Source organism: Apostichopus japonicus, chromosome 15 (assembly GCF_037975245.1).
Source record: "Apostichopus japonicus isolate 1M-3 chromosome 15, ASM3797524v1, whole genome shotgun sequence".
NCBI lineage: Eukaryota > Metazoa > Echinodermata > Holothuroidea > Aspidochirotida > Stichopodidae > Apostichopus > Apostichopus japonicus.
The window spans coordinates 23,898,943-23,923,266 of NC_092575.1; the positions used below are offsets into that span (position 1 = coordinate 23,898,943).

At 38.6% G+C, this 24,324-nt stretch overlaps 2 long non-coding RNA genes across 3 annotated transcripts; one reads left to right on the plus strand and one right to left on the minus strand.

The window, feature by feature from the left end:
- Positions 1–2,183: 2,183 nt before the first annotated feature.
- Positions 2,184–6,548, plus strand: LOC139980990 (uncharacterized). 2 transcript variants are annotated; one of them, XR_011797755.1, is made up of 3 exons: positions 2,184–2,524; positions 3,373–3,667; positions 4,765–6,548. It is a non-coding gene; the product is annotated as an uncharacterized lncRNA (long non-coding RNA). The 2 variants fall into 2 exon arrangements; XR_011797756.1 differs by lacking the exon at positions 2,184–2,524 and adding an exon at positions 2,590–2,912.
- Positions 6,549–7,573: 1,025 nt separating this feature from the next.
- Positions 7,574–20,642, minus strand: LOC139981479 (uncharacterized). Its single transcript, XR_011797856.1, has 3 exons — positions 20,208–20,642; positions 9,840–10,054; positions 7,574–7,916 (listed from the first exon to the last, which is right to left on the minus strand). It is a non-coding gene; the product is annotated as an uncharacterized lncRNA (long non-coding RNA).
- Between the last annotated feature and the right edge of the window lie 3,682 nt (positions 20,643–24,324).

Sequence of the window (24,324 nt, forward strand, 5' to 3'; positions counted from 1 at the left end):
AGCAAGAATGGGTGCTACAGCCCTGACTGGTTTGAGGGACCGGCTCTCCCAGATCATCTATTCCAAGAGGGGGAACTGAGCGAAGATTTTCAAAGTAGCCGACCAGACGTGGCTTCCGAGTTTGATGGCGATGATTCAAGTACTGAACCATCTTGGAGTGATGACTCCGACAATGAAACATTGATTTGAGCTTCCATTGTCTTTTTAGAATCAAGTTCATGGGAATACTTAATTTTCATAAACTTAGAGATCTGTCTGAATGGCAAATGCAGTGTCTTTTTACAATGCACACACTCCAGTGTTTAATCACTGTCAAGAGACATGAATTCTCAGTTCTTATACTTCGAACCTAACATGTGTCATATTCAGAGTAATCACATAATGATCTTTTGTTACTATCTTTGCCAATTATGATTTTAGTTCATTTTAAACTAGCAAGATGACTTTCTTCAAAGGTAAAAGATCCCTTCATAGATGAAAACAAAAACCCTCATCTAGCATTCATATTTCTGAAAAATGGATGCCACATCTATTTGTTGGACTTGTTACAAGCTATTCGAATTGAATTAGTGTAATGATGGAAGTTCTAAAAGACCAAGATGGAGTAATATACGCCAATTACTCATTTTATATTTTGCATCAGGGAATGGAGTCATACGTGGTGATATCAGTATTTGTTTGTTCAATCTTAGCATTTTAAGTCCTTTAAAGAGTGTACCTAGCATAAAGGTACATATACATTTCTATGCTTCAATTATGTATCTTTTAAAAACCATATTGGACAGTTTCAACTTGAAACTGTCCAATATGGTTTTTAAAAGATACATAATTGAAGCATTACTTTCAACCCAAACCTTTATCGTTAAGTACACGTTATAAAGCATTTTCACCATTGTTTGATAATTGTTTCTTTGTCTGAGCTTAAGAAACAAAACAATCTCTTTTGTTCGACTACATGTATGTCTTAAGATGACACTTAAGCGTTCTTTCTCAAGATTTTAAACTTTGTAGATTTACAATGCTAACGTAAACACAGTGTTTTAAGATACAAAATGATTTTTGGTTTCTTATTTACAATACATAAACTGATTTTAATCTGCTCCAGTGTTTCCAGCGAAACAAAGTAACTGTCAAGTTAAACACTGCTCACGATACAAAGTACTGACTGGATAAAAGGAAAAAGAATAGATAAAAGGAACAAGAATGGATTTGAGAATGCATTATAACTGTCAGGATCTCCCTCAAAGACTGAGTTCGCGTCATTTTTGTTTTGCTCAATGAAATGTTCAGTAATTGATACACCTACTAGTATACTAATCTCATTATTCCATTGGCCTATGTAGCGGGAAGGCATTTGAATAATTCAGGATGTTCTTGATTGTTATAGATTGGTTTCTTGTGGCATCTTAACTATTTAAACTGCATATTTCTTTTACATGTGGAGGGCCTTTTGCAGAAGAAAATTTGTATTGCATTGGCATTTCTTTACTCTGTGGAATGTTACAAATGTCATGTCACAAGGCACATATATTCTGCATCAATATACAATCCATTAGGCCCATATAGGGCCGCATTGGGCAACCTATTCTTTCTATCCGGTGGGACCTATGCAGAAGAAAATTTGTCTTGCATTGGCAGTTCTTTAATCTGTGGAAAGTACCTTTGCATTTGATATTGGTTTTTTGTGGTACCAACTATGATTGATCATAGCCCATTTGGGGGCCATTTTTTTAGTGTGTCTGTTGGCCCCTTTGTAGCAGAAAATTTGTCTGGCATGATTATTTGCATAGTCTGTAAGATCAACCCGAACATTCTAAACCGGTTTTGAGTAGTACCTTGCATATTTAATCTTGGTCAATGCTACGATAATGGGCATTTGGGCCATATTTAGGGGCGTCTGGAGGGCCCTTAGCAGCAGAAAATTTGTCTGTCATGGGCCATTCAGTACTATGTGGCATTCATGCATTAAGTTGACATTTGTTTCAAGTGGTACCTCGTTCGTTTGATCAGATGCATTTTTTGGCCCCCTTTAACCGGCCCCATGGGCCACATGCAGCAGAGCGACCACGGCAGACGTCCACTTTTGGATATACTGGGTTTTTCCACAAATGTTCCAATACTCAGATATTGGTACCTCGTTCGTTTGATCAAAGTGCTCTGGGCTGCTTGCTTTTCGCTTCCTTTGCTCAATTTTTTAGGGGAATGGTGTTACTGTAGCTTAAAATGCGGAGAATAATCACGAGATTAATAATTTGCTATGCCAACAACATGATTGTTGCACATTACTCTAAAAATGCAGTAGAACTGTAGTATTTTAATTGATTATGGGACATGCCTGATTTTGGGCAACTGACCAATCATAGGGCTGCTTCTCGTGACCTTTTGACCCGGCCCGAACTTATTTTGTTTACATCTACTGTAGCTAGCCTAGATCACGCACTGTCTGCATATAGAGCCTGTAGCCCATCCATTGCTCCATCTATCGGAGATGGCAGTCCAAATGATCAGAAACGTTTTGACAAAGGCAAGAATAGAATAACTGTAGACGCCAAATAAAGTCATAAAATATATGTGTACAATTGTATGATATTGTAGGCAAATGAGGTCGAAATTTCTGTTGGTTAAGTACGTAGACCTACACTGCAAAGTTGTAACGCCTAACGCCGGTTGGGATTGCGATATTGCATTAGCCTACATATATCTGCCTGACCAAAGTCTTCGTTGACGTTAGACTTAGCAAACAATATAGGCTATGCCTCTGCTTGGCCTAGTTTATGATGTCCTTATAGTACGGACGATTTAACGCTGGTACATACAATGTTGTTTATTCCTAGATTTCTAATCGAGGAATTGCTGCAATGAGCAGGGTTGACTTTCGTATCAATTTGTATTGGCGTAGGCCTACGCCTTATGTTAGTTGTTGCTCCTATTTAGTTTTAACATAATAAATAATCAGAACCATCCTTGGCATGGGCCTACTTAGCTGATGGTGACGTTAGATCGTAGATGGTATAATTGCTCAGACTAACCCTAATGATTAGCCTACTGGCAAAGATGCTAGACTTATCCTTTTGCCAAATTTGCTTGATTTTTAATTGTAATTACTGTAACTGTACATTAGATGCAATAGGGCTAGGCTCTGCACAAGTCAATAAGAAGCAAAGACGTTTTGATAAAAAAAAAACCAAGGTTTTGCAAAGTACCATAACACTAGGATCTGTTCAAGTGGATTGCACTTGGCCTAGCCTCTATCCCATGGACCAGGAAAGCAGCCACTGTGCCTCACTACTCCATATCGACTAGCTATGGTTATGAATGCGTGACCTAGTAAAGTTCCAGCTTTTTGTTTTATTTTGCTATTTTCTCTAACAGTTTGATGATGACTTCTCACAAATGTGCAGTCCATTGTGCTGGGAAGATTGGGCCATTAACAATGTTCACCCCAATCAGTTGGTCTAAAGTTATTGCCAGTGCTGAGGAATGGTGCAAATTATCTGGCCCACATGTGATGTTGCTCACAAAGTTCTATCCACCTGCAAAGAACAGCCTGACAGCTTTGAGGACATCTTCTACCATCGTGATTGCTATGCAGCTTTTACCAACAAAACAGATATTATCAGAGCAAAGAAACGACAGATGAAATTACCTCAACATAAAGCAGTTGAAGGTAAGAAGTTTGTCAAAATGCATTTTATTATGAGGTAAAGGTATTCTGTATTGATCCCAAATATGCCTCATTTTCAAATATGGTAACTTTGGGTCAAAACCCTTTAACTATTTTATTACCACCCTGGGGCAAATTTACCTCACCAGGACATTCAGTCATCTTGTGTGCTCATGTAGTATGTCTAAGAACAAATTGGAAAGTAAAGACCCACAGGGAGCGATTTTTTGAAAACTTGTAGTTCTAAATTATAGCATGCTTTAATTTGGGGCTAATACAGGCTACCTTTAAACAGTAATGAAATACAGAAAAATGTTAAATGAACACAAACAAATTGTTTTAATGATGTGATGTAACACTTCTTAGATCAATTCACTTGTTGGAACTTTAAAAGCTCATTTCCCTTGCATACAATGTAATTTTACTGCTTGAATTTACATTGGTATGTGAGTACGTGGTTAATAAGTACTGCAGATTTCTAGAAGATTTAGTGTGAGCAAAAAGGTATTTAGATATCCTGTCTTGAAGGTAGTTGCCTCTAAGGCATGATTTTGTTAAATGAGTTTATCTGACTACACATGAAATTGGGAATTGAAGAATTGTTAGAAAACCTGCAGTGCAGTTTGATATGAATTTTGAAAACATTAGGTGAAATGAAGGAAGATAAGACCATTAGACATCTTGTTATCATTTATGAATTTTAAAATGAGGCTAGTTTGTTATGAATAGCAACAAAAAAGGATGTTCAATCATCATTTTAGCTTTAATCTGTTAGCAGAAAGGCATAATTTGAAATTGATAAAGATCAGTTGTATGTTTTCTAAATTGAGTGAGGCTTCACTGTGCTATGTGTCATGCTGTCATTTCTAAGACAAAAATAAATTTCTGTGCAACAAATAGTCAGTGTCTTTTGGGCCCACATAAAATGTGAGAAAAGCTGTCAGTCACAGACATCTCTGAAAAGGAATTGTTCCAATTCAACATAGGAATGTTATACACAAAAAACATATCAACCCAACAAAGCAACTGTATGTCACTTTCAGATAGAGGAGGTATCCTGAGGGATTTTAATTGTTTTACATTTTTTAATTTGATTTCAGATCTAGATACCTCTATTGAAGAAGATCACCAAACAGACATTGATGAACCTCTCGAAAAACAACTCCAATCATCAAAGTTGGCTTCTTCCTCATCAAGGTCACAGAATGTGCTACCAGAGGAGTGTATAATCTATAATATGAAGGAAGGCCTTTAGCAAATCCAACTAACTAGCAATTATAATTTATTTCCAGAGTCATCATCAAATTGCTTAAAAAAGTATCATCTATTTGCAAGTACCCCATGTTTTTGTTGCTTTCAAATGTGAAATATAACTACATAAGTAAAACAAGTGTGAAAAATTAGTGGGGATATACATTGGAGTACATACAGAAATGCACATTGATGAAAAATATTAATTCTAATAAAAAACCAACTTCCCACTTCGTTTGACCTAAAGTACATACAGTTGATGTGTTTTAGCTGCCAGTTGGTCATCATATCTGTCGACCTCTATTTATCTAGGCTATATGTCACTGTTTTCAGCCACATGTGCTTTCGATGCGGACAGTGACATAAGTATTACAGGGCATGTGACGTTTGTTCATCAACTCAGCTGGATCAGATTGTGAGACTTGTGAATCAGTCTTCGCTCCTGTTCTGAATCGTTTGGTTCGGTAGTAGCTGGCTCCGATCATTGTGGTCGTACTTGTATCTGTTTTGTATTCGTCTTTTATACACTATTGTATGTATAGTTATAGGACTCTACTTCGGTATTGAGACCTCGTTTGTGACCATTTTTGTGTTTAAGTGCATGATTTCTACCTATTATTGAGGGCTTCGTGCCGATGTATTGTTTGTATCGTGGCTGATTATAGTAATAGATTGCAAAATCTCAGCGCTCCTTCTTTACTCTTTAATCTATGTGTTATATTCTTTGCATGTAATAGCGGGGTTCAAGGCTCATCGTTAGTAACACATGTCCATCGAAGCCGCATTTGTTTCCATACCACCACCAGTCCTCAATAGGGAATATTCAGGCACCAACCCCACCCCCCCCCCAATACCCCAAATCTTAGAGTGAGTTAACGCTACAATATGCCCTATAATTTATACAGAAAGCTGAAGCCAGTGTATCATGAATTTCTGACCACCAGAAATCTATTTATACCACAGAAACCAAAGAAAAGTTGTTATGAAACTGGTCTCAATCAAGAATAATACATTCCTTTCAAGGTTCGAGGTTAGAGCTCAAGTAGATATAGAGATATCACAGCTAAAGTTCCTTCTGGTCAATCCTCAAAAACAACAAAATGTTTGGTTACCTTGGCAACAGCAATACTTTCTGAAGTCATCATAATAGCATTGAATATTCTATGATACCATATTTCACATGTGTATGTAACTTTCAGTCATAAATTATTACATACAACCTCTGTGTTGTTTCTTAAACAGGTCGGATGATTTTCATAAAAAGTCTAATCAACGAGTAAAGGGCGCCCTCTATTTGGTTTTCTGTTAATTGTTCCCCCAGTCAGCATCGGACAAATTTCAAATTTGGTGGGCTTTTTGTTCTCCAGAAGACCCTTCATATGGATTGTTTTATATTGCTCTACTCTTCCACCCTGGCTATAAAAAAAACTTCCAAATTCATCATAGCCATATATGGGCAGCTAGCCGCCATTTTGGTTCTTGGCACAGCCGTGTGCACATTTTGTCGCTGCCAACAAACAGAAAACCAAACCTTATATCAAATTGTACTCATTTTCACTCAAATCAAGTATTCCCTAAAAAAATGAGCAAAATCCAAAAACTAAGCACTTTTTTGGCACATGGAAGACGGCCTAAATGGTTATGAGTGCAATAGTGCAAATATTTCATGAGTTGAAATGAAACAAATTACATCTTTCAACGAATGAAATATTTGCACTATTGCACGAATAGAAACCATTCATTATTTGTTTTATACAACACCTTCAAAATTGGAGTATTAAGATGGGTAAAATGCACTCATGCAACAGATTGTTTTGAACAGACAGGTTTCTCTGCTCTCTGACCATTGAAAAAAAGTGCTACCAAAAAAAGTATAACCCATGGTTCTATTTCATATGAGTGGAATAAAGCGGATTTTGCATGCAATCAACGAGCAATTGACCAATCAAATGACCATAATACAATTAGTTGATGTATAAAGCAGCATATCCCAATTATAGGTCATGCACTAGCCTTACTTGCAAAGTGCAACAGCTAGGCCTTTAGAGCCATATGACTCACCCAGGTCTTTTTTATACTCTAGGCCTAGGTCCTATGTGGAGTAAGACTAGGACTAATCGCCAAGGCGAGGCATATGCATCTGGACTTGGGTACCGATATTCATAGACTTTGATGCAAGTTCATAGATGTTCAGGAAGGGGAACCCCTTTGGTTGGAGTGTCTTAATTCTCACAACCACACTGAAAACTTAAATTGGTTCACCGACTAACATAACGTTAGTCCATCTGGTGCCTCTCCCGACTAACATAGCCTTGGTCAGTTGCTATACCGACTAATTTATTCCTTAGTCAGTTGGATTTCTTAGTCGGTCATCTTAGTCCGTCAGCTTAGTCGATCAACAATTTCTTAGTCGGTAAATGTATATTAGTCAGTTACATTAGTTGGTGACATTAGTCGGTCCTTACCGACTAATTTATATGAGCCACCGACTAGTTTATAGCAGGTTTTACATTAGTCAGGATGGTGCCTCTCCCGACTAACCTTTCTTAGTCCGTATCGACTAACTAGTTGCACCGACTAGATTCACTGAAAGAATTAAACCCGACTAGTTTCACTGACTAGCATCACTGAAAGAAAAGAGAGAAGAAGAAACACAAATAATGTGTACGTTGGCAGTATTTATTTCTGATAAAACTTCTGATGTCTACAAAAGGCTGACTTTCGACAGATAGAGAAGAAATCACTGTAAATAAAATCTGAAAATCTGATTTTTTTTCCAACAAAGTTAAGACAAGTTAATGGATCAAACATGAATCGCAAAAGTATAGCACTGCACAATAATGCAAAGTTGAATCTTGGGCAAGGGTTCCTCATGACTTTCCTTTTAAAGTGGTACCCCAAATCGACACCAGTTAAGTCTTCACGAACAAAGAGTGTTTCTCTTAACTACAAATGGCCTCCCACTTGTCTTCAGGAAGCCAAAATCTGCACCATTATTGACCTGTGAACAGAAAATATGATATACATGTAAGCACAGATACAGATATAGCACATGATAACTCACATTATCATAAACATACATTTACATTAAAATTTTATAACATATTGGGAGGTATACATTTAAATCTAGGTCCCTCAAATTATAAGCCAGGAATAGCAGCTTTACCAAATTATTATTAGCTTTGCACAGCATAACACCAAGTTATTTCTCAAAGCTTAATAATTATGTTAATCATGCTAATAATGATCCCAATAGACCGGGATCCCAGAGGGTTTGGTTAGCTGGGAAGGTAACCAATTGCCTTGTACATCACAATGTTCACAGTGCATTCCTGTATATGAAACCAGACGACTGGCAAACCGACTGTGGTGGGTGTGGCTGGGAGAGCAATTTTAAAGTCACCTGATAGCTAACCTAGATCAGTTTTCATGGTAACACATCAAAGTAAGTACAATATGTCAGGTATGGCCCCAAGAGCAACAAATGGCCATTGCCAGTAATTATTGGTGGTGGGGTACCCCTGCCAGTGATCTATAATTGACCCCTCAAGGCTGACCGAGGTCAGCTCATGAGGTAACCACTTGAAACCTACTGGAAAATGTTGGTTAGGGCTTCAGATACAACTGATGGGCATTGCCAGTAATTTTTATTGGTGGGGTACCCCTGCCAGTAGACTCCCAAAATGCCCATGCCCCAATGACCTAGATGAGCTCATGATGTAACCAGTTGAAAACTACTGGAAAATGGTATCACTCCATATGTAAGGGATGGGAATTTCCAGTAATTTATATTGGGGGGGGGGGGTACCCCTGCCAGTAGACCCCCAAAATGCCCATTCCCTCATTGACCTAGGTCAGCTCATGAGATAACCAGTTGAAAAATTACTGGAAAATGATAGGTATCACTTCATATGTAAGGGATGGGCATTTCCAGTCATTTACATTGGTGGGGTAACCCTGCCAGTAGACCCCCAAAATGCCCATCCCCCATTGACCTAGATTAGCTCATGAGGTAACCAGTTGAAAACTACTGTAAAATGATTGGCAGGACTCTATATATATGTAAGGGATGGGCATTTCCAGTAATTTATATTAGTGGGGTACCCCTGCCAGTAGACCCCCAAAATGCCCCCCCCCCCTCATTGATCTAGGTCAGCTCATGATTTAACCAGTTGAAAACTACTGGAAAATTATTAACAGGATTCTATATGTAAGGGATGGGCGGACTCTGGCAGTGGTGGCCCACCAATATAAAATACTGGAAATGCCCATCCTTACATATGAAGTGATACCTATCATTTTCCTGTAGGTTTCAACTGGTCAAATCATGAGCTCACCTAGGTCAATGAGGGGATGGGCATATTGGGGGTCTACTGGCAGGGGTACCCCACCAATAAAAATTACTGGCAATGCCCATCCCTTGTATCTGAAGTCCTAACCAACATTTTCCAGTAGGTTTCAAGTGGTTACCTCATGAGCTGACCTAGGTCAGCCGTGAGGGGTCAATTATAGATCACTGGCAGGGGTACCCCACCACCAATAATTACTGGCAATGGCCATTTGTTGCTCTTGGGGCCATACCTGACACATTGTTCTTACTTTGATGTGGTTACCATGAAAGCTGCTCTAGGTTAGCTATTAGGTGACTTTAAAATTGCTCTCCCAGCCACATCCACCACAGTCGGTTTGCCAGTCGTCAGGTTTCATATACAGGAATGCATTGTGAACATTGTGATGTACCAGGCAATTGGTTACCTTCCCAGCTAACCAAACCCTCTGGACTCCCGCTCTACAGATCAGTGAAAATTTGACCAAACTTATGAAGCTTGCACGTAAATGATAAACTAGACTGTTTTTTTTTAAAACAGGTTATGAAAAGTATCTTAAATATCATTAAACAGTTGGGTACAATAGTTAAACTCACTCTTCCATCTTTTTTCTCTATGGTACTTGTTCCTTTGCTTTTTGGACTCTTGGATAAACTCTTTTGTTCTGCGAAGGGTACCAATATATCATCTTAAAACATGTCTTTAAGCCATATATAACACAGTTCTCCTCTTCTGTTGTTGCCTCCACACTGGTGTCGTACATCACAGGAAAGCTCACCCTTGACTTAGATATTTGGCTTTTCAATTCCTGCTGGAAAAAAGAAACAGCAGAGTATTCATCATTTGAAAAAAAAAATAAATAAAGTTGTCACCACAAAGTTATGTGAGATTTGCTTCCACTATAGTCTCAAAAAACAATCCCAAAGTTTGAAGCAGACTGTATAAAGCTGAAAATTTGAACGAGAGTGTCATCACCATTGCAACCAGAATCAAATGCCCAGAATACAGAGATAATAAAACATGGGCTAAATCTTTGTTTGTTTTTATGATCTTTAAAAATATAAAATTTTAGAAACAGAAATGCACTGAGCCAACTTATTTATAGGCCTAATCGTTTTTAGTTGTTATTTTGCTTGCTCACATAACAAGCCTGTTTAGACCTAGGCTAGAGGAGAATCAGTACTTTGTTACACTAAGTTTGTCTACGGTCGTTTTGATTTAGTCTTACTAGTAGTACTAAAGTATATAATGGACCGGCGAAGACTAGAGAATACCCAGAGTTTTAGCAACTGCGTTAAACTGTATCATCTGATCTATTATTTACGCCAATGAGTTTCATTCAATCTAGGATCAAAAAGAGAAAACTAATTAATCTTAACCTTTAAACTTTGCTACTAAACAGATATGCTTGAATTACAAATAAATGTCAAAAAAACATCATAATCTAAGAATCGATGCATATACATACACATAAACAGAATAATTTGAATTCGCGCAAGTGAACCCTGCACTACATTGGACAGTAAAAAAACGTGCAATTAGACCAAACTAAACATACTAAATTTTCCGTTACTTCTACATAAAATATCAATACAAATACAACAACTTACTCTTTTGGCAGTATACTAAAAGCACATGTTATAATAACTTCAGACTATCAAGCTTTCCTGAAAAAAAACGGTTAATACTTCTTACAGTAAGCAAGTCGACCGTGAAGGAATGTCGCAATTGCTTCCTGGGCGTGACCGGAAATTAAATACTAAAAAATGATAAATGAAAAGGTTAAATAGAACTGAAGCGTGCATCCTGACTGCTCGCAACATATAATACCGTTGACTAGCCAACATAATGTGTTCAGCCGACTGTGACTGTACGTTTGAAGGTCTAGCCTTGCTTATTCAATATCACAAAGCCTACCCATTTAGATTCACATGGGAAATTACAGGAAATCTTTACCAAATGAGTGTAGACTGCAAATAAACTATTGAGCCTTATAGTTCCAGCATTTGTTTGGGAATAAATTAGAAGATTATGTGCCACTGTTCAATCTAGCCCAATACACACATAACACATTGTTAATTGGTGTTTAGAATGCACACTTTAGTGACCGGTGTGAAGTTAGATACTTATTCCCCGTTCCTCGTTCGATATTCGCGAATGAGTAACTGCTACCTATTCAGTTACGTATTCGACAATGGTATCGACGTAACACCTCTGGCAAGGCAAAAGCTTTCTTACAAGATGATCAACATTTGGTCGTGGTAAGAGGTTCATCTATTGGTCATATACTCTAATGAATATTTAGAAGGATACCATAATGCATCTTTTCCGGTCCGAATAGTTCTTGACCAACTAAAATGACCACTACTTCATCAGTTTCTAAATTAATGTAACGGGACCTGAAAAAAATCACTATAGGCCCTTATCAAGACTAGCACGCCTTGGACCACCTAACCAATGGGTCATAGGAATTCTCAACACATTGTAGAAGGATACCATAATGCGTCTTGACCGGTCCAAAGCGTGCTTGACCAATTAAAATGACCACTAAATCAACAATTTTTTAAATAAATGTAACAGGAACTGAAATAAAAAACATTTGGGCCCTAATCAAAACCAGCACGCCTTGGACCACCCAACCAATGGTTAACATGAACTCTTAAGTCATTGTAGAAGGGTACCATAATGCGTCTTGCCCGGTCCAAAGCGTGCTTGACCAATTTAAATGACCATTAAATCATTACTTTTTTAATGACTGAAAAGGGACCACGAAAAAGCTTTGGGCCCTAATCCATGCAGCACGCCTTGGATCACCAAACCGATGGTTAACATGAACTCTAAGGACATTGTAGAAGGGTACCATAATGCGTCTTGCCCGGTCCAAAGCGTGCTTGACCAATTAAAATGACCACTAAATAATTACTTCTTTATTGAGTGTAACGGGACCACAAAAAAGCTTTGGGCCCTAATCCATGCAGCACGCCTTGGACCACCAAACCGATGGCTAACATGAACTCTAGGGACATTGTAGAAGGGTACCATAATGCGTCTTGCCCGGTCCAAAGCGTGCTTGACCAATTAAAATGACCACTAAATAATTACTTCTTTATTGAGTGTAACGGGACCACAAAAAAGCTTTGGGCCCTAATCCATGCAGCACGCCTTGGACCACCAAACCGATGGCTAACATGAACTCTAGGGACATTGTAGAAGGGTACCATAATGCGTCTTGCCCGGTCCAAAGCGTGCTTGACCAATTTAAATGACCACTAAATCATTACTACATCATCGAGTGTAACGGGACCACGAAAAAGCTTTGGGCCCTCATCCATGCAACACGCCTTGGACCACCTAACCAATCGGTAACATGTACTCTAAAGACATTGTAGAAGAGTACCATAATGCGTCTTGCCCGGTCCAAAGCGTGCTTGACCAATTTAAATGACCATTAAATCATTACTTCTTTATTGATTGTAACGGGACCACAAAAAAAGCTTTGGGCCTTAATCAATGCAGCACGCTTTGAACCACCAAACCGATGGTTAACATGAACTCTAAGGACATTGTAGAAGGGTACCATAATGCGTCTTGCCCGGTCCAAAGCGTGCTTGACCAATTAAAATGACCACTAAATAATTACTTCTTTATTGAGTGTAACGGGACCAATAAAAAGCTTTGGGCCCCAATCCATGCAGCACGACTTGGACCACCAAACCGATGGTTAACATGAACTCTAGGGACATTGTAGAAGGGTACCATAATGCGTCTTGCCCGGTCCAAAGCGTGCTTGACCAATTTAAATGACCACTAAATCATTACTACATCATCGAGTGTAACGGGACCACGAAAAAGCTTTGGGCCCTCATCCATGCAACACGCCTTGGACCACCAAACCGATGGTTAACATGAACTCTAAGGACATTGTAGAAGGGTACCATGATGCGTCTTGCCCGGTCCAAAGAGTGCTTGACCAATTTAAATGACCACTAAATCATTACTTCGTTAATGAATGTTAATGGACCTGCAAATATGTTTAGGCCCTTGTGAAGACCAGCACGCCTCGGACCACTCAACCAATTGGTCTTATGAATTCTAAGGACATTGTTGAAGAGTTCCATAATGCGTCTTACCCGGTCCAAAGAGTATTTGACCAATACAAACGACTAATGCACAATCATTATCCAGTAGATTCATCAATATCTTCTTTTTTGAATTTCAACTCTACGTCTGTACCAGTGTGGTGATACAAAACAAAAGCAACACCTTTGGCTCGCAAGTTTAATGCTTATTGGTGCTTTACAATCATCAGCATACAAAGTTTCCTTCCCATTCCGGAGAAACACACGCGCACTCTTCTTCTTTTTTTTTGGGGGGGGGGGCCTTAGCGCAACTACATTTTCAGAATGAAGTGATATCTGTAGACTGGCAACGAACTGAAAACGTTTTTGTTTTAATTATTCGTTTATAGAACTTAATTTTATTTCTTTTATTCATTTCACCCGTCAACCCTTCACATATTTACAGATTTAAAGAACAAAGAAGTGTTCTTGCCTCTCTTCTTGAAAGTGGTTTTGAACGCTTTAACCCCCTTCGTAGACTCTGAAAGATTCCACTGCTACATTCTAGAGCTGACCATGGAGCTATAAACAGACAATCAGTCATCTCGGGTCAAGCGGAGATAAACTGACTTTAATAGTTTATTTAGCAAAATAGTCTTCAAGTGAAATAGGTCTACCCAGACATATATTTTATGCCGAAATCCCTTTCTGATTTATTTATGATCTCCATTAGCCATAGTTGGTAATGAACCATCCAAGTTACCCTATAGTGCCATTCTATGCATTTTGATTTTATCGTGTTCCCATGCATGTGCTTGTTCTTTCTCTTAGCGATTTTTCAATAGAAAGTTTCTCTTGGAGTGTAGAAGGCAGATCCACCATAAGAAGTCTCACTGGGTTTATTCCAACTAAACATAGACCAGAGTTAGTGTGATTTTTTAGTTGGTTTCCTTTCATTCAGTTCTACCTAATTATTAATTATAACGTCCATAATCTAGCCAGGGACGTCGCTAGAGGGGGGTGTGGGGTGTCTCATCCCCCCCCCCTCCAATCTTGGTAAAACTGACGAAAGTTGGATAATTTTTGTGCGACAGTCGGAATTTCCGACTGTCGCACTCGAATTTTTCCGACTGGCGCACTCGAATTTTCAAATATTCTTGTAGTGACCTAAAATTTTCGGTCAAAATTGACCTTGAATCAGTCATATTTGCTACGATTTCCTTGTCACAATGAGAAATTGTATCTCGCGATCTTTATACTCCACCATACAAAATTTCGTATGATTTTGAATACTCTAAAAAAAATGCCTAATAGAACTTCTGCACAACATATACTATTAAAACGCTCAATGCTAATCTACGGAAGCTTAAAAATGCCATCAACATAAGAAAACCTTTGCCCCATAAGGTGAAATTTTTCTGTAAATTGTTTAGATAACAAGATAAAATGTTATCAAAAAAACAGAAAAATGTTGCATTGCTTACTTGCTTTAAATGAGTAATTGAACAATTTTGTGAAAAATGTTTAATTGAAAACTAATCAAATCTCGTCAATTAGTCATTTTTTGCTGCAAAATGTTCATTTGTTTACTTCATTCCATAAGAACAATTGAAAAACTTTTCTCAGAAATGTTTAATTGACAACTTATCTTATCTCGTCAATTGGACATTTTTGGCAAAATGTTCAATTGTTCACTTCATTCCAATTGAGCAATTGAAAAATTTTCTGCAAAATGTTTAATTGACAACTTATCGTATAACGTCAACTCAACATTTTTCTACAAAATGTTTAATTGTTCACATCATTCCAAATGCTCAGTTGGAATGAAGTGAACAATGTTTTTTTTTATTCATGTGAGTGATAAATAGCCCCACCCCCACCCCCAAGAAAATAATATTAAGCCCGCTAGAAAAAAGCACTGTATTTTTGGGTAATTCACTATGTCGTCGAATATAATTTTCGAAAAAAAGTTTCCCCTTTGTTACATTAACATAGCTTTTTTTAGTCAGTAGTCTATGTAGCTTATCAAGCAGATAACTTGTACTCAGTTGCTTACTCGCTTAACCAGAGTGATTGATAAGTTTGTAAAGTGAGGGCCAGTGGTACAAATGTACCGAGAAAAGTTTGGAACAAAAGTGCAGTCGCGAAAGATAGGGTGTCTGACTGACACTGACCGTATCGTTGACGAGTATAGTGCGGGGGGGGGGGGGGGTACAAGGCAGCAGTCGGAATTTTCTGGCTCCAAAACCCATCCAGTTGGAATTTCAGCCACTAAACCCCCAATCATCATGCATTAGCTACGTCCCTGTATCTAGCTATACAAATTTTACACAATACACAAAACACATTCAATCCATTAGCAGAAGTGCTAGATTTTAGGTCAATTTCGCGTTTGTTAATTTAAGTCAAAAATACACTTTCTAATCACTTACAATTGTATTTAATGTATTAATTCTTCGGTAAATATCAATTAGGCTATATGCTGAGTCAATTATGGAAGTATAGAAGTCAAGAGAAATATTACATGCTTAATATCCACCCCCCACCCCTCCCCATTTATTCTCTGATTGGATTGAAATGTACTTGCAGAAGAAAAATTTTCATGCCAAATTACTTTAATCTGGTAGAATTGATACACTTTTACCAATCTATGTGCAAAGATGTTCCATACACTATTACTCAATACTTCATAAGATAAATTTGAAGGAGCGGAATAAAGGACCATGCGTTCTGATTGTAATTGAATGATTCATTCAGGATGTTTCCTAGAAGTTTTCTCTCGTAAAAGAGCGCTTGAACATTAGGCTCGAACTAATTGATACCGATGTACGAGCTGACTGCCTACCGTCATTTAACGTCCATGGAATACCTTTAAAAGGCTGAGAGTTCATATTTATCATAGCGTGATTGCTCCCTTGCGTAGAACCATTAAAATTGATAGATAACTGAAATAATCTGCAGCATGTTGACAGTTTAACTGCTTTTTTGCATTTGTATTCCCAAATGAATGAAATATCGGCATATCTTTCCTTCTACGAATGTCTCTGACCCGCGTTAGGAGAGTTAAAGTGATATTGTTCAATGTTTGAACGTTACTGCATGTACCATTAATTCATGGTACTTGGTAGGCCTATATAGGGGATGGTTTATTTCTTTGATTGTTTCTCCGGCTGTAAGCTTCATAAGCTTTATTGGGCTATCATGACAGTGCAAGCCTGCTACAAGCCTGCTGCAGCCTTGCTACGGCCTTGCTACAACCATAGAAAGATGCTGTCGCTTTATGCCATCCTGTTCAAATATCTGCCACATTGCAATTTTTCCCTTTTGATTAGGCTGAAATTTCGTAAGTGATTTGAGTAAGTTAAAGTGTTCTATGCTAACATATCGATGAATTCGGAAGTCATTTAGAGGCTTTTTTAAATTGTAAAAACTTTCCGACAGAATTTGGCCATGTATATAGACATTCTGCCATTAATTGGAATGCACTTAAAACGAGTTCTCTCTTTTTCATTCCTTGAGGGTCCAAAGTGCAATTTGTAATGCTACCGGTTGACACTAAACGCACGATACATAACATATGAGATGGACACTCATTTAAGAAGTGATGATGTAGTGGTCATTTAAATTGGTCAAGCACACTTTGGACCTGGCAAGACGTATTATGGTACTCTTCTACACTGTCTTAAAAAATCATATGACCCATCGGTTAGGTGGTCCAAGGCGTTCTGGTCTGGATTAGGGCCCAAAGCTTTTTCGTGGTCCCTTTTCACTCAATAAAGAAGCAATGATTTAGTGGTCATTTAAATTGGTCAAGCACGCTTTGGACCGGGCAAGACGCATTATGGTACCCTTCTACAATGTCCTTAGAGTTCATGTTAACCATCGGTTTGGTGGTCCAAAGCGTGCTGCATGGATTAGGGCCCAAAGCTTTTTCGTGGTCCGGTTACACTCGATGATGAAGTAATGATTTAATGGTCAGTTTAATTGGTCAAGCACGCTTTGGACCGGGCAAGACGCATTATGGTACTCTTCTACAATGTCCTTAGAGTTCATGTTAACCATCGGTTTGGTGGTCCAAAGCGTGCTGCATGGATTAGGGCCCAAAGCTTTTTCGTGGTCCCGTTACACTCGATGATGAAGTAATGATTTAATGGTCAGTTTAATTGGTCAAGCACGCTTTGGACCGGGCAAGACGCATTATGGTACTCTTCTACAATGTCCTTAGAGTTCATGTTAACCATCGGTTTGGTGGTCCAAAGCGTGCTGCATGGATTAGGGCCCAAAGCTTTTTCGTGGTCCGGTTACACTCGATGATGAAGTAATGATTTAATGGTCAGTTTAATTGGTCAAGCACGCTTTGGACCGGGCAAGACGCATTATGGTACTCTTCTACAATGTCCTTAGAGTTCATGTTAACCATCGGTTTGGTGGTCCAAAGCGTGCTGCATGGATTAGGGCCCAAAGCTTTTTCGTGGTCCCGTTACACTCGATGATGAAGTAATGATTTAATGGTCAGTTTAATTGGTCAAGCACGCTTTGGACCGGGCAAGACGCATTATGGTACTCTTCTACAATGTCCTTAGAGTTCATGTTAACCATCGGTTTGGTGGTCCAAAGCGTGCTGCATGGATTAGGGCCCAAAGCTTTTTCGTGGTCCCGTTACACTCGATGATGAAGTAATGATTTAATGGTCAGTTTAATTGGTCAAGCACGCTTTGGACCGGGCAAGACGCATTATGGTACCCTTCTACAATGTCCCTAGAGTTCATGTTAACCATCGGTTTGGTGGTCCAAGGCGTGCTGCATGGATTAGGGCCCAAAGCTTTTTTGTGGTCCCGTTACACTCAATAAAGAAGTAATTATTTAGTGGTCATTTTAATTGGTCAAGCACGCTTTGGACCGGGCAAGACGCATTATGGTACCCTTCTACAATGTCCTTAGAGTTCATGTTAACCATCGGTTTGGTGGTCCAAGGCGTGCTGCATGGATTAGGGCCCAAAGCTTTTTCGTGGTCCCGTTACACTCGATGATGAAGTAATGATTTAATGGTCAGTTTAATTGGTCAAGCACGCTTTGGACCGGGCAAGACGCATTATGGTACTCTTCTACAATGTCCTTAGAGTTCATGTTAACCATCGGTTTGGTGGTCCAAAGCGTGCTGCATGGATTAGGGCCCAAAGCTTTTTCGTGGTCCCGTTACACTCGATGATGAAGTAATGTTTTCATGGTCAGTTTAATTGCTCAAGCACGCTTTGGACCGGGCAATACGCATTATGGTACTCTTCTACAATGTCCTTAGAGTTCATGTTAACCATCGGTTTGGTGGTCCAAAGCGTGCTGCATGGATTAGGGCCCAAAGCTTTTTCGTAGTCCCGTTACACTCGATTATGAAGTAATGATTTAATGGTCATTTAAATTGGTCAAGCACGCTTTGGACCGGGCAAGACGCATTATGGTACTCTTCTACAATGTCCTTAGAGTTCATGTTAACCATCGGTTTGGTGGTCCAAGGCGTGCTGCATGGATTAGGGCCCAAAGCTTTTTCGTGGTCCGGTTACACTCGATGATGAAGTAATGATTTAATGGTCAGTTTAATTGGTCAAGCACGCTTTGGACCGGGCAAGACGCATTATGGTACTCTTCTACAATGTCCTTAGAGTTCATGTTAACCATCGGTTTGGTGGTCCAAAGCGTGCTGCATGGATTAGGGCCCAAAGCTTTTTCATGGTCCAATTACACTCATTAAAGAAGTAATGATTTAGTGGTCATTTAAATTGGTCAAGCACGCTTTGGACCGGGCAATACGCATTATGGTACTCTTCTACAATGTCCTTAGAGTACATGATACCCATTGGTTAGGTGGTCCAAGGCGTGCTGCTTGGATTAGGGCCCAAAGCTTTTTCGTGGTCCCGTTTCACTCATTAAAGAAGTAATGATTTAATGGTCATTTCAATTGGTCAAGCACTCTTTGGACCGGGCAAGACGCATTATGGTACTCTTCTACAATGTCCTTAGAGTTAATGTTACCCATTGGTTAGGTGGTCCAAGGCGTGCTGCATGGATTAGGGCCCAAAGCTTTTTCGTGGTCCCGTTACACTCATTGAAGAAGTAATGATTTAATGGTCATTTAAATTGGTCAAGCACTCTCTGGACCGGGCAAGACGCATTATGTTACCCTTCTACAAGGTCCTCAGACTTCCCATGACCCATTGGTTGGGCGGTCCAAGGCGTGCTGGATTTGATTAGGGCCCAAATGTTTTTATTTCAGTTCCCGTTACATTTATTTAAAAAAAATGTTGATTTAATGGTCATTTTAATTGGTCAAGCACTCTTTGGACCGGGCAAGACGCATTATGGTATCCTTCTACAATGTGTTAAGAATTAATATGACCCATTGGTAAGGTGGTCCAAGGCGTGCTAGTCTTGATTAGGGCCTAAAGTATTTTTTTTACATTAATTTAAGAGCTGATGAAGTACTGGTCATTTTAGTTGGTCAAAAACTATTTGGACCGGGCAAGATGCATTATGGTACCCTTCTACATAGTTATTAGAGTTCATATGACCCATGGGCCATAGATAAACCTCTTTCCACGACCATATGTTGAACATCTTGTAAGAAAGCTTTTGTCTTGCCAGAGGTGTTACGTCGATACCATTGTTGAATACGTAACTGAATAGGTAGCAGTTACTCATTCGCGAATGTCGAACGAGGAACGGGGAATAAGTATCTAACTTCACACCGGTACTTTAGTGTTGAGAATGCACTGCAGTACCCAGTAGAAGCCTATAGGCTACTCACTGTCATTGCACTTGTGTATTGCGAAACGCCAACGTGACAACGGTAGCGTTACACTAACCATAATACAGTACTAGTGCCAGTGGCCTAACAATTAACTTTAATTTTACCTTCTAGTTAAAGGAATAACAGGTAGGCCGATGATGCAGTTAATACCTCCATTCTTCTAAAGACCTTCTTGGGTGATTTACGGTTGAAAGTTGCTTAGAGTGATCGTATGAAACTATGCCAAGCCCAGCAAGCTGCCGTTGCCTCTCGGTTTCCAAATTGAAGTGAATCGAATTGGGTTAAAATACATTAGTCCGTCGACACCGACTAAGCTACGATTATGGCGTAAATCGGGTGTCCGTATCGTTCTTAGTCCATGGGTTAAAATACCTTAGTCCGTCGCCACCGACTAAGCTGCGATTATATTTTCCTTAGTCAGTGTAAACTAACTAAGAAGCAGCGATGAAACGAAGATTTTTGCTAGTCCGGGTGCATTGACTAACGTTAAAGACTAATTTAACGTTAGTCCGTGGCAATATTGACTAGTTTATTTTTTCAGTGCAGGAAAGCGGCTAGAGCCTACTGTAGACAGATTGTGGCCAATCGCAAAGTATCTTCCCTGATTGTTAAATTAATACGAACTTGTGCAACATTTGCATTGCTCAAACCAATAAAAGAGCTGGTGAAGTCTGAAGGAAAAGATTGGATTGTATTTTGATTATTTTCAGGTTTTACATCATTCAATTTGAAAAGAAAATGAAAGCCAGAACCTATATTGACATTGAATGAACACGATGCCAGTATGTTAGGATAGGCCTTCTATATCTGGAAAACCAGATTAGCCAGTTTTCTTCAGCTAGGTCTGCATTAAGTAAAAGACCTATTCTTAAACTAGTTCCAGTGCAGTACGACTGGTCTGTTCCAGCCTGATGGATTTGTGAGCAGAAGCAGAATTTGAAGCACTGCAGTCAACTTCTTGTCCAATCACTATTCATCATTATTTCTGAATCCATTGCATGACTACCTCAACTATTGTGTCCTGTTTATTTTGTGTATCAAATCAATGACAGTTAATCATACTTAAGCTCTGTGTATATCTGAGAAATAAAATGACCCCAAAATATTTTTCCTTCTGTACCCACAAAACATACAGTTAACTTACATCAAAGGAAGCTTATGGTATCCTAGGCTTCCTATATAAGATTTTAGTGTTTCCAAAACATTTTAACATTGTGAGTACTGAAAAAGTAAAAGAAATGACTATTGATTTAAAAAAAAAAATGTCATTATAGATGGGTAGCAGGTGGAACATGTAAAATGTACCTAGGTCTTCAACATACGTTTGGAGGAATGTTTTATAATGCTATGATTTGTGGAATTTGGAGATACGTGATTCCTTAACCTAAATTTCAAATGACACAAAATATAGGGTGCAGTGTATGTCTCTTGGGATATCTGGCATGATAACCTAGCTAAAGCTGACACAATGTCCTGCAAGTACTGTCATTTTATCAAGTTCTTTAAACTTGTTCAACAATTGAGCACCGTTGTTTTAAAAGTTGAATTTATTTTGTTCCCTTTTTCATTTACATTTATTGAAGAGTTTAAACACCTCACCAGAAGCGAGAGGCTTCAGAGATTTGGAGAGAGATGGAGGACCTCAGGATTAGAGGGCGCTGTTTAGAGCCAGGGCCAGAAGCCTCCCAATCCCCAGAGACCAAAAATGGAGGAAGAAAGAATGGACGCGGACCACAAAGAAAATACTATCAATGGTAAATATTCATGCTTTCAATATGCCACAAAATTCTCGATTTTAAAATGAGAAATCTTATCCCATTGCCATAAACTACTGATTTGTACTTCAAACTGTGTTTGCTTTATAAATAAAATGTGTCCAAGGTATAGTGTCAGCAGCTGTAGCACTGTTAGCTGTACTACCATTGCACTCCCTATAAAAACTTTATCAGTACATCCCTGTACTGTGTCCAATGCACCAAAAATGTTTGGTGATAATGTGATAATTCAAAGTTAGCCAATCAAGTTCCAAAATATTGTTGTTTCATTTCACATTACCATTTTACCTATAATACAGTACCCTTAAAAAAATCTGTATAAGCAATGCAACTGTGTCACGTAATATGTAATATTTGTGGCTTGTACAGTTGTATGATAACTTCACGTATTTAACACCTCGGCAAGAATGTGGGATACAATACATTCAACTTGCAGAGGAAAATATTGCATCTTGTTACATATAATGTCAGACAGGTCTATTTACATACTGTACAGGACATATAATATAAATATACGGTCAGATAAGAATTCAAGATAATATCCACTTAGTTCATTGGCTTTGTTTATATATCAACGTACTCAACAAGCATCATACAGCCCATTGGCCAGCGTTTCTCCACATTATAATTACGCATAGTTGTAACATGTTTACAGGATACTTTTTAATCTGAGCTCTGCTTCCTGATCAAAAGGAAAGGAAATTATGGTACTTATTAGTCATGCAAGTATGCCAAATGTATTTCATGGAAGTCTTACCAAGGAAACTTTGGTGGGCTCATCCTACGGTATTAAGCATTTTTGCCTTTTACTTTCCCTTTTATATTACTTGCAATGTTTGTGCAGTAATTCCTCAAGTTTTTGATCTCATGTGATGTAAAATAAATTGAACATTATCAGATATCAATTATTTTATTGAACTACAGATTGACAAACTAAAAGAAATGATACCAACGACTGAGGGATATTTGGTCCTGAGTGCCGGAAGTGAGATTATGTCCTACGGAACATCAAAGGAACAATGTTCCTTAACGAGTACCCATGGACTGGCCACAGAGTCATTCAGAGCCTTCCTTAATCGTTAGTGATACATTGAGAAAGCATTTGGGGTAGCGACAAAGTCCATCACTCACAATATTTGAAGGCTTGATAAGAGTACAGATGGACCAAGGTACACTATTGATATTGAACAAGGAAGAAAATTCAATTTGCAGTGTTGGCATGTACACATGGAATTATACCAAATATATTTGGTATCATGTTATGCCACCGAATATAAATATTAAATGCAGTGAAATCCAAAAGTCCACCTATTTGTACATAGTTATTCAGTTTGAAAGGACAGTCTTGGATCAATTTTTTGCTTTAAATGTTGAATTTGCATGATTTTTAAACATGATTTTGTTCCAAACCATTCACTTTGGAATATGTTGGAATCTGGGTCATATTGCCAGTATGATAATGATATCATTTCATTAGTGCAGAAGTATTTTTCAATATGAATCCATTTATAGGTTTTAATTACTGATACCGGAAGTTTTCTTCTAGCTTTAATTGAACAGACTAAAGAATGAAGGATTCCAAAACCATTCATTTTTGTGACAAGTTGTAATGCATTTAAAATATTTTACTCAAGACTACAAAGGAAAAAGTTATTGCATTGAGTTCCACTTAGTATGTAACAATAGGTAGTCCAGTCAACTTAGTTAACAAGCAACCCCTCCAGCCCCCCTCCCTTGCCATTTGACCCCACAGTATTGAAATGTAACCTGTACTTGAGAAGTTTTCCTTATTTTATGACTTGTTTGGTCTATAGCAAATTTAATGTTATGCTTTGTGCAAGCCTTAAAGGTATGCTGCAATTGGCCCCAAATGTGCTAGACTTTCAAATATGGTCACCTTTAGTCAAAATTCCTTAACTATAATTTGGGGCCAATACAAACTACCTTTAACTTTATTCAAAAACACAATACTGCTTATAATACTTGGGAATTGTGCCATAAAATATTACTTTGTTAGTAGTAAAATTTAAACCACAAACCTCGCTATGAACTGGAGTTGTATGTCCTTACATTAACCTCTGTCCTTGGTCACATATATAATTTCACAATTATTGAACTTAATGAGAAGGGTTGCTGCCTGACATGCATGTATTGTGTGGATGTGTTTCGAGAGAACTTAATTTTCATTAGTGACCTCGCAGCTGTTTCCTCAAACTACTTCTACACAGGGGCGTCGTGCGAAAATAAATTTTGGGGGGCCCGTGAGCAGGTGATGACTATCTAAGCGGAGCGCCACCACAGGTTGGCGCGCAGCGTACAAGAAAATTTGTCGTCTGGCAGACCCCTCAGATTGCAGGAAACGGCACTGCCCGTGCCTTAAAGCAGTAAGCAACACCCCTAAAATTGATAAAAATTTCCGGCAATTTTTTATTTTGGGAAATATTCT